Source organism: Neovison vison, chromosome 2 (assembly GCF_020171115.1).
Source record: "Neovison vison isolate M4711 chromosome 2, ASM_NN_V1, whole genome shotgun sequence".
In the NCBI taxonomy this organism is placed as follows: domain Eukaryota; kingdom Metazoa; phylum Chordata; class Mammalia; order Carnivora; family Mustelidae; genus Neogale; species Neogale vison.
This window is the reverse complement of record NC_058092.1, coordinates 29,943,454-29,957,800: the sequence shown is the minus strand read 5'-3', so window position 1 is coordinate 29,957,800 and position 14,347 is coordinate 29,943,454.

Below are 14,347 nucleotides of genomic sequence, written 5' to 3'. Positions count from 1 at the left end.
GCTACTTTGGAGAGCACTGCGCCAGACGGTTAAATAAAACCTTTATAATCTTATGCCACGAGCAATTACAGCCGTTTCACTTCCTCTCCCATTCACTCATACCAGTCTCAACACAGACACGCATATATACACACAAACACACTCACAGTGAAGTCCCAATATAGAATGCCGAAGGTATTTGTGAGTTAATTTCACCTCTACATTTTGAGTTCTGTGCTTTTACAGAGAAATGATTTTAAAGATAAAATTAAGATAGTTACAGCTTTGTTGTTGGGGAAAGCAATGTGTGTGGATTTGGCCTGTTTCGGTTTGCAAATGCCGAAAGCTTTTCTGATTATATCCAAAAGAGATTATTAGTTACTGTACAATATCAATATTGTTACTATTTTCCATCTAAGCTAATAAAGTAACACTCTCCTTTTCCCCCAGAGACCCTGAAGGAACATAGTCTTTAAGGGGAATGTGTAGTTTGGCGTGGCTGGAGTGTGTTTCCATTAACAGCATTTTCCCTGAACTGCTCCCACAAAGCTGGGGAGCCTGTGGATCTAAGAGCAGCTGGAAGAGATGTGAATTGGCAGCAGCTACTAGCATTATTTTAGGTCGTTTATATTATTACCTCACATAATCTTAAGAGTACATTATGTTGTAGGGATTACATTCCTATTCTGAGGATGGGAAAACCGAGGCTTAGAGATTCAGTTGTGAATGGTGGAGTTAGAACTGGAAACCATGCAGCTTGATTCTAGAATTTGTATCTTTTTTTTTTTGTTGTTAAGATTTTATTTATTTGACAGAGAGATATCACCAGTAGGCAGAGAGGCAGGCAGAGAGAGAGAGAGAGGGAGAGAGAGAGAGAGAAGCAGGCTCTCTGCTGAGCAGGGAGCCCGATGCAGGGTTCGATCCCAGGACCTTGAGGTCATGACCTGAGCTGAAGGCAGAGTCTTAACCCACTGAGCCACCCAGGCGCCCCTAGAACTTGTATCCTTAAACCACCATTTGACCTTGCTTCCCTAAGTAGGGAGGAGGGGTTTGCTTATGAGATGTTTTGTAAAAAAAATTCTATAGTCAAATTTTAGAAATTGCCTTCTGTAGTCTTTTGGAAATTTACTGTTTTTTCAGTCCAGTATTAAAGGTTCTGAGAAGACCGCAGTAGAGAAGCCGTTTTGCCTTGGTTTGTATCCCAGGTTCAGCGTCAGTGTGACACTAAGAAATGCCTACTCAAGCCGTGTATAAACACACCGAAGGGCATTTCACTGAAATGTTTTACGTGGTATTGGAACTACGATTCTATCTTCCAAGTGTTTTTTTTTTTTTTTTAAGCTTTATTTATTGGAGAGAGTGCGTGAACAGGAGGGGCAGAAGGAGAGGAAGAAAGAATCCCAAGCAGACTCCCTGCTGAGCTCAGAGGCCACACAGGGCTTGACTCAGGGCTCAATCCCAATATCCAGGGCTCCATCCCAGGACCCTGAGATCAGGACCTGAGCTGAAATCCAGTATCAGCGGCTTAACCAATGGAGCTATCCAGGCGCCCACATTTTCTAAGTGTTTCAATTCAACCTTCAGTGACCTGGTTGTGTCACAGAGTAAAGCCTGTGTATTTTCACAGTTGAGCCTGGTAGCTTGATCTGTTCTTTCAGCCTGGAATCTGCTTCCTTTGCCCTATAGACATCCTATTCATCCTAAGCTCAGCTTAAATGCCAAATCCTCCCTAAAAGCCCTCCACCCACTCCGGTTTCCCCCATCTACTCCCCTCCCTCTGCACCTTGGACCTGGGTGGGTCTGTTCTCTGCTTTATTGGTAACTTGCTGAGCACCTGACCTTGTTGGTAGGGATGGGGGAGGCATATCCTCAGTATCCCACACGTTAAGAAAAATCCATGCTCATTTAAATTCCCTTTCATGGGTCGCCTGGATGGCTCAGTCAGTTAAGTGCCTGCCATTGGCTCAGGTCATGATCCCAGGGTCCTGGGGATGGAGTCCTGGGGCTCCCTGCTCAGCTAGTAGCCTGCATCTCTCTCTCCCACTTCCCTTGCTTGTGTTCCCTCTCTCGCTGATGTCTCTCACTCTGTCAAATAAATAAATAAAATCTTTATTAAAAAAATAAATTGCCTTTCGTCTCATCTTTGATGGGAAGGAGGGGATGCCCTTCTTGTCTGGGCCTCAACTTGCCTAGCCTCTTCATCTGGTTTGACTGTAGTGGCCGATGCCTTGCTGTTTGACCTGTAGGTGGCGGTGTTGTACTGTTTTAACACAGCCTTTAGCTTTCCGGGCACCGGCATTTTTGGTCTGCTGCGAAAGTTTAAATTGCCTGTTAATCACGCAAGTGTATACCCAACTTAGGGATCCAAAGAACTGCTGAAGTTACTTCCCCTGAAATAATATTCAAGACTGATTGGAGACATTTTAGAAGGGGAGCAGTTTGTGATTTTCACTTTTTGAATCTTTTCAGCTTTTTAACAAGGGGTGGCATAGGACAAAGGTCATAACATCATTTGCTTCATGGATTATGGGCTCCAAAGGGGCCTTAAGAAGACAGCTCTATCCACAATTCTATAACAGACAGGACTACTTGCTCCCTGAGCCATCTGTTGTGGGTGTGTGTGCTCTTAAAGACTCCCATGGAAGGAAAAGCCACATCTTTGAATTAAAATACCTGCTTTCATCAGCTTCCTTTGCCTCAAATGAGGTCTGTTGTAATTATTTCACTCTTGAGAGCTAAAGCTGCAAAGGAAAAGGCTGGGATACATTATCCTTCCACGGGCACTTGCTTTTCTTTCTTCTGGGGCCATAGCAACTCTCCACAATCCCCAGCTGTGACTCTGTTCTGCAAAGACAGATTTTAATGTAAAAAGAACAAGCTACATCAATGCACCTTCAGAGCTGTTTAAAATATAATTGAGAACACTGCAGAAGGACAGTTATAATGAGGAACTGAGTGGAAGGAAACTAGTTGGTGCCCCCCGGCCCCTGCTTCAAAGCACCCGTTACTCCCAATGTGTTGTGAAAGTGTTACAACTTCCACATGAAGACCCTTACACTGTAAAAAGTGTCTTGGGTTAAAGTGATCAAACATCAGAAGACACTTGGCAGACGATTAATTTGGTGTCAGATAACATAACCTGGAGAACAAAAGCCTGGGCCACGAAAATGGAATATTAATCTCAGACAATGTCTTCTCTCCTTTCCTCCCTCCCTTCCTTCCTTTCTTCTATCCTCTTTTCTCTTTCCTCTCTTCTCCTTTTATTAACTTTCCTTCCTTCTTTTAAAGAGAGGTGCTGGGTATACTCATTTTGGTAAATGATAAATATTCCTCCTTTCTTTCCATGTTCTCTCTCCCATCTCTATTCAAATAGGCATGTGAACTTGGTGTTGCAGGTAAATGGGGCAGCTGAGAACCAAGTGTTAATTTATTTGAACAGACGGGGCCTATCTTATTCTGAAAAAGCAGTGCTGGAACTTTCTGGATGGGGCCTTTGTCTCAGAATAAGGCACTGGCTTTGCAGCACTGGAAGTTGAGCTGAGAAGGAAGCTTATAGTCCTACTGGCCATTTCCCTAACACCTGCCTTGACTTGGGAAATGGAATTGTTTGCTGCACTGTAGCTCCTGGTTCGATATCTAAGATATCTTTGGGTTCTTTGGGCTCTGTTTCCTCACTCTATGACCCCTGGGGGCCATCTCCTGATGGAAATGGGATAATTGAGAACAGCAGGCTATTTGGCAAAAAGGAGCTCATTTAGGTGTCAGGGGGCCCAGGATCTCAGGGGCAGTGTTCCCGGGAGCAGGGTGGAGGGGAAGAAAGGTGAGTTGAAGGAAGACTGAGCCGGCACACTGAGAGGGCCTGGGCAGAACTTGGGGAAGGCCTCGGTCAATCAGCAGAAGGAGGATGGCTGGAAAAGAAGTCAGAACGATTCTCACAGCAAGAACACTGGGTAGTGGGGCACCTGGGTGGCCCAGTGGGTTAAAGCCTCTGCCTTCGGCTCAAGTCATGATCCCAGGGTCCTGGGATCGAGCCCCGCATTGGGCTTTCTGCTTAGCAGGGAGCCTGCTTCCCCCCATCTCTCTGCCTGCCTCTCTGCCTACCTGTGATCTCTGTCTGTTAAATGCATGGATAAAATCTTAAAAAACAAACAAATACCGGGTAGACTGCACAGTACGAAATGCCGCCAAGTGACAGGAGGATGAGAATGAAGAAGAGACCTTAATTTTGTGGAGGGGGATTGGTGACTTTGAAAAACCTCCGAAGTGGGGATTTGGGCCACTTTATACTTCTGTAGGTCCTCGACTCTCCCAATGTATTTATTAGATCCTTAAATTATTTATTCTTGACTTCTTTCAGATTCAAGAGAAAGGTTATCAAAGTTCTTGTTCAACTGGTATTCTTTCTAATTTTACGCCAGGCCAGCCTCTTGCCACATTTTATCTCAGTTCTTACCGGAATCTCAGTTTGTCTCTTGGATTTTTTTCTTCATTTTCAGAGACCGGACTAGCCTATAATAATAATAATAATACTGTTTTGTTTGTTTTTAGATTTTATTTATTTGACAGACAGGCAGAGAGAGAGCAAGCAGGGGGAGTGGCAGAGGGAGAAGCAGGCTTCCCACTGCATAGGGTGCCCAATGCAGGACCCAATCCCAGGACCCTGGGATCATGACCTGAGCCAGAGGCAGAAGTTTAACCAACTGAGCCACATAGGCGCCCTGGTAGTACTATTTTTGTAATAATTATTAGCAGTAGCATTCACAATATTAATTCATAATTATATATATAATTCATAATAATATACTATACTATAATATATATCTAATCTAATATCTAATATATAGATCTACATCTACATTTATATATCTATATTAGATATATATCTAATAAATATAATATATCTAATATATTTATTATATATAAAATATTATATAATATATAATATACATATAAAATATATAATTCATAATTATTAGCAGTAGCACACATAATATCTGAGTGCTTAAACTTCACTTAATACCTTCTCCTATAATCTATCCAATGTCCTGAGGTTAGAGCTATTTTTGTGGTCCATTTTACAGATGAGTAAACTGAGGCACAGAGGGGCGAAGGGACTTTCAGGAACCTATTGCCAGGTATTGGCAGAGCTTGGACTTGAAGTCCCATCTGTCTGATGCCAGAGAAAAGGTCTGCCTTCTTGGTAGTAGTAGAGTCCCTTAGAAGCTGAGTCTACAAAAGGAGGAAGGAAAATGGCTACATGGGGACTCTGAGCAGCTTGCCCCAGAGTTCTTTGAGGATAGCTGTAGACACCAGGTAGGCAGAGGCAGGGTACCTGTTCCACAAGCAAGCTTTCTCAGGCCCAGGAATAACATTTCCAGCCTCCCTTGCAATTCGGTTAGGGATGCTTATGTGACTGCATTCTGGCTAACAGAACGCAAGTTGGAAGTGATGTACGCCACGTCCGGGCTTGGCCATAAAATCCTCTCATGTGTGATCCTCTATGCTCGGTCCTCTCCCCTTCCACCAGATAGCTGCCTTTGAGCACAGTGACACTGTTGGAAACACAGAGCCTTGACGTGGAAGGAACCTGAATCCTGGATCACCTGCTGGAAGGGTCATCTGATGACCAAAAGCACTTGCATTGGAGTCCTCCATACCAGCGAGTAAACATCTCTGCTGGGCCGTCTTTGAGACGGTGAGCTTTATTTGTTAGAGCAGTCAGTGTTGTCCTAACTTAATACACCCACACACTACGGAGGTCCTGATTCTTGGCTCGGAGCACAGTCAGGTAGTGAGGGGGAAGGCAAGTCATCTCAGGAAGAAGTGAACAAGAAAGATCTGGGTTTTGTGACCAGTGGCAAAATGACAAGAAATAATGATTTTCAGGGCAACGAGAGGCTAATGATTACAGAATTTCAAGTCTGGGGTTTGCTGGATAGTCTTCCTCTCATGCAAACTTCTAATGCAAGGAACTTACCATATGACTTTGGGAGTCAATGGAAAATTCTGGAGAGTCCTGAATTTGTGTGCAAAATCACACAGACCATCTTGACCAAGGGAACCTGGCCTTTCCCCAAATTGCCCAAGGGGTATGCACTCAAAAAAGTAAAGAACCCCAGTTGTAAGCTCAACACAAACCGTGTAGGAGGCTTATTTAGAACATAAATGAAAAACCCAACTTGGCTGAATGTTCTGGATTTTGCATTTTTTTCCCTGGGATTTCCAACCCCCCCCCCAACACCACTTGTACATTGTAAAACTATGAAAGGAGAGCTTTTCTTAAACCCAATACATTAGCAGATAGTACAAATGTCCACAAGCATGTGAACTTGTCCAGGTAAAGGAAGTCACGAACATAACACGTAGTTGTCCTGCGGCCAAACAGCGCATTAGGCCAATAGTCATAGGACTAAAAGTGAGCCTCGATCACTGTTTACCATCTGGCCTACCAGCTTTCTCTCCTCTGTACCAGCAGTCCCCCTTATCCACAGGGGACACGCTCCAAGACTCCCAGTGGGTGTCTGAAATCGCAGATAATACTCGACCCTACACATACTGTGTTTTTTCTTATACATACATACCTATGATCAAGTTTGATTTATAAATTAGGCACATCAGGAGATTAGTAATAGAACAGAACAACTCTAACAATATAATGTAGTACAAGTAATATGAATGTGGTCTCTATCTCAAAATTACATGACCGTCCTGGGGCTCCTGGGGCACTCAGGGGGTTAAGTGTCTGACTCTCGATTTTGGCTCAGGTCATGATCTCAGGGTTGTGAACATGAATCCTGCAGGGGGGGGGGGCTCTGAGCTCAGTGGGGAGTCTGCTTTTTTCTCTCTCCCACTGCCCCCCCACTCATGTGCGCGCTCTCTCTCTCTCTCTCTCTCTTTCTCAAATAAATAAACAGATCTTTAAAAACTATATATTGGGATGCCTGGGTGGCTCAATGGGTTAAAGCCTCTGCCTTCGGCTCAGGTCATGATCTCAGGGTCCTGGGATGGAGTCCTGCATCGTGTCCCTGCCCAGTGGGGAGCCTGCTTCCTCCTCCTCTCTCTCTCTCTGCCTGCCTCTCTGCCTGCTCGTGATCTTTCTGTCAAATAAATACATTTAAAAAATCTTTAAAAAAATAAAATAAAAACTATATATCTTACTGTCCTGTACTCTCCCTTCACGTGATGATGCGAGATGGTAAAAGGCCTGTGTGATGAGATGAAGTGGGGGGAATGACAGGCCTTGTGACCTAGCGTTGGGCTACAGTGTAAGGAAGATCGCCTGCTTCTCGACTACGGCTGACCCTGGGCAGCTGAACCCCCAGAAAGAAAAACCGAGGAAAGAAAAACACTGCTGTGTTTTGGAAGTGTCTTTGCCCTTCAAGTGCCTTGTGGGCACCTCCTTCTCCAACATACCTTCCCTGATCCCGCTTTTCCCTTCTTAATCTCCTGGCCCATCTCATCGTCTCATTTAATTATTCTATATGTACAATGAACTCCCACAAGAGCCATCACCAGGAGAAGGACCAGGTCTGTGCATTAGGCCTCTTTTGTATTCACCAGGGATGCTCGGGAGAGGACTGGCCTCACGCGACACACTCTGTCTGCACTTGTCTGTGGAGGGGGCATCAGAGGAAAAACACAACCAACCAGACTGGGAGATACAATTCCTGATCCTTAAAGACCTCTTAGGAACAGTGCAGCCTGGGATTGTTGCTGGTGACCGACATTTACTGATTGCCTGCCCTGGGCGAGGGTCCAAGCCAGATACTTACTCATTCGATCGACAAATATTTATTGAGCACCTATGGGGTGCAGGGATCTGTTCTAGGTTCTGGGGCTATATCAGTGAATAAGATAGCAAATTTCTCCCCATGAGAGTGGTGAATGAATTTCATCCTGACCAAAGTTAGGGTGCAGATGGGGGAAAGTAGAGGCTAAGAGAGGTGAAGGACATGCCTGAGATCACACAGCTAGGGAGTGAGTGTTGATCTGACTCTGTGTCCCAGGGGCTTGTCAACCCAGCAGGGGGGAAGGGAAAAGAGAAATGAAAGATAGAGACAATTTACAGAAAAGTTCTGTTTATTGTTCTTCTGTGTCTTCTTTACATGGGAATGAAAAACTTCTTTATGTCAAAACATACTACTATACACAAAACAAGAGAACTAGGAAAAAATGTTGGCTAACGAGGAATACATAAAGTTAGCGTTCTTTTTTGTTCAGTTTACTTATTTATGAATTTATTTAAATAATCTCTGCACCTAAAGTGGGGCTTGAACTCACGACCCTGAGATAAGACTCCCAACTGAGCCAGCCAGGCACCCCCAAAGTTAACATTCTTCATACAGTTTTATAAATCAGTAAGAAACACATTCCAAAAGAAAGTGAGGAAAAGATATTAGTATGTGACACGTACACACAAAGAAGCCAGAAACATGAAAAACGAGAAAACCTCGCAAGGAAGAGAAGAAATGCATATTAAAATAGCAATGGGCTTCCCTTTCTCTTTATCAAATGGGCATTTCTTTAAGGGATGATACTCAGTGTTGATGGGGATACAAGAACAGGATCTTTCATTCCAGCTTTAGCGATCAATTTTAGGATGTTTTCAAACTGATGGATTCCTCTACCTCTTTAAAATAACAGAGATTTTGAAAAGCCTCTTTTTTCTTCCTACCTTTCAAAGAGTGTTTTCCAATTTTTTCCCTACAATGAATATGTATCCTTTTCTATAATTAACAATATACATATATGCATTTTAAAAAATTCTATAAATATTGAAGAGAAGATGAGGAGGAGATTTTATTGGTTTTTTACATGCAGCCGAGCATGGTCCTAGCCTCAGAGTAGAGGAGCAAATTCATCGTCGTCGGCAGTTTCCAATGACTCTGATTGCGTCCTCACCTGGCCGGTCTGGGGCTCCCTTCCTCGCCGCTCTTGGGCAGAGCCCCCTCACTAAGTGCTCCAGTTCCCTGCGAGAGGTCTGTGTGGTTTCTCTGCTGGCTGTGTCGACTGCCTTTACTGAGGTGGTTTGCAACCCCGGCTACACTCCAGAACCACCTGGAGTGATTTGAAAAATAGTCATACCAGGTCCATCCCCAACCACTTCACTGGATCCGGTGACGCACGTCTAGTTATTCTTTGTGCCTGGGTCTAGGTCATGTGGTAGAATACAGGCTTGTTGAATTGAGTTAAATAGGTGTGGTTTCCCAGGCCTTCCAGCATCAAGAATTCTGATTTTGCTGCTTCTGTGTGTGTGTGTGTGTGTTTGGTTTTTTTTTTTGGATGGTAACTCAAGGTGACAAACAGAGACGCATAAAAGATGTCAGATCTCTATGTGAGTCAGCACACCGTTCTTTCAAAATTTCAATTCCTGGGTTGTTATAGCTCAAAGCACCTGCAGTTCCTTCCAGGTTGCCTTTTTTTTTTTTTTTAAATAAATTATTGTGTGTGTGTGTTTTTAAAGATTGTATTTATTTATCTGACAGGGAGAGAGAGAGAGAACGAGCACAAGTACGGGGAGCAGCAGAGGGAGAGGGAGACTCCTCCCCCTGAGCAGGGCGCCCCATGTGGGGCTTGATCCCAGGACCCCAGGATCATGACAGGAGCCAAAGGCAGACGCTTAAGGATGGAGCCACCCAGGCGCCCTTAGTTCCAGGTTTATTGTGAAAATTTCAAAGCAAGATGAATTTTGATTCATTTAGTTTAGGAGTATGCATCATTGCACTGTGTGACAGAAGCAACAGTGTGCCACCAAAGGATGTGTTACTGTATTTATTCATCTCTGGCACTTGGTAGGTGCCCAATAAATATAAGATGAATGAATGAATGAGTGAATGGCTGAATGAATGAATGACAAAACCGAAGCCAGGAGAGTATAGTGTCTCTAAATTCATATTTATCTCTTCGAAGGGTTGCTAACTCCTCCAAGTACTACCTATTCTACTTTTCACCACTACATTTGTCTTTGGAACTTAAGTTGAATACCACCGTTTTTGGTGAGTGGGTTGCTCGGAACAACTCGCCCTAGATCATCGTCAAAGTAAACCAACCTAGGGGCTAGGGCAATATTCTAGAGCATTCACTCCAGAACCTGGGCACCTGTAGATGATCTGTCAGTTTCCCAGATGCCAGCATTTGCTCTCCTACCAAATTCCCCCTTCCTCGCTGCTCCGATGAAAGACTCTAAGACCCAGGTATGAGCCTCCCCAAATTTCTCCCGTTGCATCTGCTTGGTTGACAGGCGTGGTACTGTGAAAGCAAATGTCACCGCAACAGCCATAATTTAAGACGTCCTTTTAAAAAATTTCAATTTCATCATTTCACAGAAGAATAGATCAATATTTCTACAGTTAAGAGTTTAGTTAAAAACCCTGCTGTGCAATGAAATAATGCATCTGCTATTGGCGTAGAGCGACTGGGATGTTAATTCCCTGGTTTTGTGTCAGTTAAGGGCAAATTAGCCTTCCAGCACCAGTCATGACTCATTATGTCATTATGGGGAAGGCACTTACTGTACCTCCACTACTATGCAATTTAGATCCAATAAAAATTGTGACAGCGTTTTTATCCACTTCATTAAGCTACTAATTTCTTGTAAAAAAATGTACATTAATCTTTTTATAGCTTCATGCAGAGTGGCATATTTTTAGACTCTAACATTGATTAGGTCCTGGTTAAGAATAATTTTCACAGTACTTTTAAGAAATGTAAATAAAGTTACAATAATTTAATTTTTCAACATAGTTATGACAGTATTGATCTTAAAATGAACATGTTGGCTGAATTAAATGTGTAGCCCAAATGAAATACAGACTGAATATTTAAACATGCAACAAATTACAAAGCACGGCTTAACAATACCCTGCAAACAGAATGAAGAGAGGGAGCATGAACCTCCATGGAAAATATTAATTGCTCACATTTTAAAAGATGTAAATGGGGATTTTTTTTGACATCTGACTTTTCATACCCAAATGTTTAAAAAATAGAGTAAAAAATTGTCTTCCTCCTTTGATTTTTCGTTCTTTGTTAAGTATTTTAATGGCCCTTCTGCCTGAATGCATTAGGGAAAAGTAGAAAAGGGAAAAGTTCCCTCTGCCAAGGTTGTGATATTAGCCTGGAGTCAGAGATGTGCCTGAGATTTTCAGAGGTTTCTGTGGGCAGTCTAGGGTGCTTGCTGGCTGGAGCTGCTCCTAGTCACTCCAAGCACCCACTCTCCCTAGGTCATTTTTGAACAGGACGAACCAAGCCATGAGTCACGTCCTCACTGGCTGCAAAGGCGAGCTTGAAATGCTGGCTGGTATTTGATGCAATTATGTAGATTTCCCATTAGATCCTGGCCGGCCATGCGGGACTTGTCTCCTTGCTCTGGACTCCTTGCACTACCTTCTGACTTTGCCCCCTTCCGACAGTAGTGCCTTCTGCTTTCCCGCATCAGAGAACCCCAGCTCTGTCCCGGCTTCTCACCCTACCCTGTTCTAGCCCCTTGGTGAGGGTCCACAACATCAGCTCCCCGGGGGGACACACAGGGAGTGAGAGGCGGGGCGGGAAACATTCGCTGTTATCACAGGGGACATGAGAGCTCAGACAGTGCTGAACTGGAGTCAAAGACTTCTGTTCTCCCAGAGAAGAGCGTTGTCCCCTCTCCAAGCATGTCCTTGTCTCCTGTGAGGAGGCTTTGTGAGGGGTGAGTACAAAGGGCGGCTACAGAACCAAAGTTCTAGCACTGAAAGGCCTCCCTCTCTATGTGAGAATTCCTCCTGGGACATCACTGGCCAGCTACGTATGGATGCTTCCGATGCTGGGAAGCTCACGTCGAAAAAATTATTTGAATTTATTGAGTCCTGTCTCTTTCCCAAAAGGATTGACAGTGAGTGTAGAGAAGAGCTCCCTCTCTCATCCCATGATCACATTCACCGGGACAGGGCATGTGGGAGCTGTTCTGAGTGCTGCCGGCAGCCGGTCACGGTCATGTCTCAGGATGAAAGATGCTGCAGCCGCTGTGAAGGGTAATGATGATCCTCTTACCGGTGCCCAGGTCCCTGGTTCTCACGGTGTGATTGTCCCCAGATAGGCTAGTGTGGAGCCAGCAGCCTGTCCTTAGCCTGTGGCCCAAGCAGCATCTTCTCTGGTCCTTGGTTCCTCTCTGGAAATGGTCCTTTTGCTCTCCGGCTGCCCCGGGCCCCTGAGCTCACGCAGAGCATCCTTCCCTGGGGTTTCTCTAAAGCCACTCCTCTTCGCTGCAGCCACTTTCCACCGTTTATGGCTGAGCCACGCTGCTCTTCAGAGGGAATCTCATTTCAGCTGAGCAGGGCTTTACCCATTAACCCACTAAGAAGAGCAGTCAGGCTCAGCCTTCTTCCCATAAGAGCATCACTGCCTCTCAATGAGGCAGCCAGAGAAACTGCAACCCAGAGAGGCAAAGCGACAAACCCACGGCCACACAGCTGTGAGGCAGAGGGAGCCAGGATGAGCACCCCGGCCTTCTGCCTGGGGATCCTGTGCTCAGTGCACCAGAGCTTACAAAATGGTCAAGAGCTTGCCAAGGGGGGGGGTAGAGGAGATTTGGGCTCAAACTCTAGCTCCCACTTACGAGTCGACTTGGGTTGGGTAGTTACCTAACTTCTCTGAACCTCTGCTTCCTCTTGTATGAAATGGAGATCAATGCTTTTTTTTTTTTTAAGATTTTATTTATTTATTGGACAGACAGAGATCACAAGTAGGCAGAGAGGCAGGTGTGGGGGGGTAGAAGCAGACTCCCTGCTGAGCAGAAAGCCGGATATGGGGCTCGATCCCAGGACTCTGGGATCATGACCTGAGCGGAAGGCAGAGGCTTAACCCACTGAGCCACCCAGGCACCCCTGGAGATCAATGCTTTTTAACTTCCCATGGTCGTGGTGAGGGCAGCATGAGACAAAATGTGAAACCCTCAGACTCATAGCCGGCACACAATGAACTCAATAATGGTGGCCGTTATTATTATTACTGTCATTACTATTACTTCATTCGAACCTCATCGTGACCTCCCCCCCCATGGTGGGTATTTATTTATGAATATTCATAATCACAATAGCTGAAACTGACAGAGGGGAAGGCCAGGCTGGGTATAGTAGGATGCTCCCAGAGCCTTTATTTCTATATTTCTTCTATATTTCTCTGCCCAGGCCCAGCCTCACTTTATCAAACTCCAACACCAGAAGGCTCCTGTCCTCTTTCTTCCTTTCCCTTGCCCAGGCTCAAGGCTGTGGGGCCCCACGGCTGGGTGGCTTCGGGTCCTCAGGGGGACACCTGGGTGGCACGGAGGCAGGGGCTAGGGCAGCAGGAACCAGCGCGGAGGAGGAGCGGGGCTGTACGTCACGCACCCAGCCCCTCTCTCCAGGAAACACCCTGTGCTGGGGTCAGGTAATTACTCCCAGCAGAAATCTCTTTCAACTTAAGTATAGGGTTGTGCATGTGACGCTATCTGCAAGGAAGCCTAGAGGACTGGCGGGAGGTTAAGTTCTGTTTCTCTTCAAAACAATGATCCCCCCAAGGATCGATATAAATACTCCGTCAGTTTCTTATTATGAGAATGTGAAGGAGCGGGTGGTTGCATCTTTCTAATTAAGACTTGAAGAAATAAAGTCAATGACAGGGACTAAATTAGACTTGGACGGTTGTCGCTCTTTCTCCCTGTCCTTCTGTTCCCGGTACACCTTGGTTCCCTCCGGGGACCGCCCCACGGGCCTGGCCCTGCGCTCCCAGGCAGGCCCGGCCCCCCACGCCCCAAGCAGAAGCTGAACAGGCTCCGTCCTCTCCCCACCAGGCTTCGAAGTCCCGAGTAGGAGGGGCTTGCTTTTGCAAGCCCTTTTGCCAGATGGCATTTGATACGAATATTGATGTTAATGGCGTTTGGATAATGACGCTGTCTGTGGCAGGGGCTTTATTACTGTTATGAACGGTGCGGTCCAGGAGGGAACCATTCCGTTTAGTTACCTTTGTGTGTGAGTTGCAAATGTTTAACAGACAATTATCAGGAGACGGCCTTCTAGGGGATTTGGGTTATTTCTGGATTCCCCAGCAGGGCTCGAAATCAGTGCGCTCAGGGGAGCCCAGGCGCTTTGGAGGAGCGGGTCGGGGCTGCCTGAGTTCATTTCCTTTCTGCAGAGACTGGTTACCCTAAGTCTTTCCCGTTTGATTTTGCCATTCTCAGGTTGTGGGGTGGGGGGTCTGCTTTGTTGCCACCTCTCCATACCAGATACTTCAAAACCCTACCTTTTACACTTCCTGGGGGAGTTTGAGCTTCTTCCTATTAAAAATGAATAATAAAATCCTCCGCTTTCATCCTAATGGGGTTAGTAGGAGGTGTTTAGCTTTTTATAGCTACCTC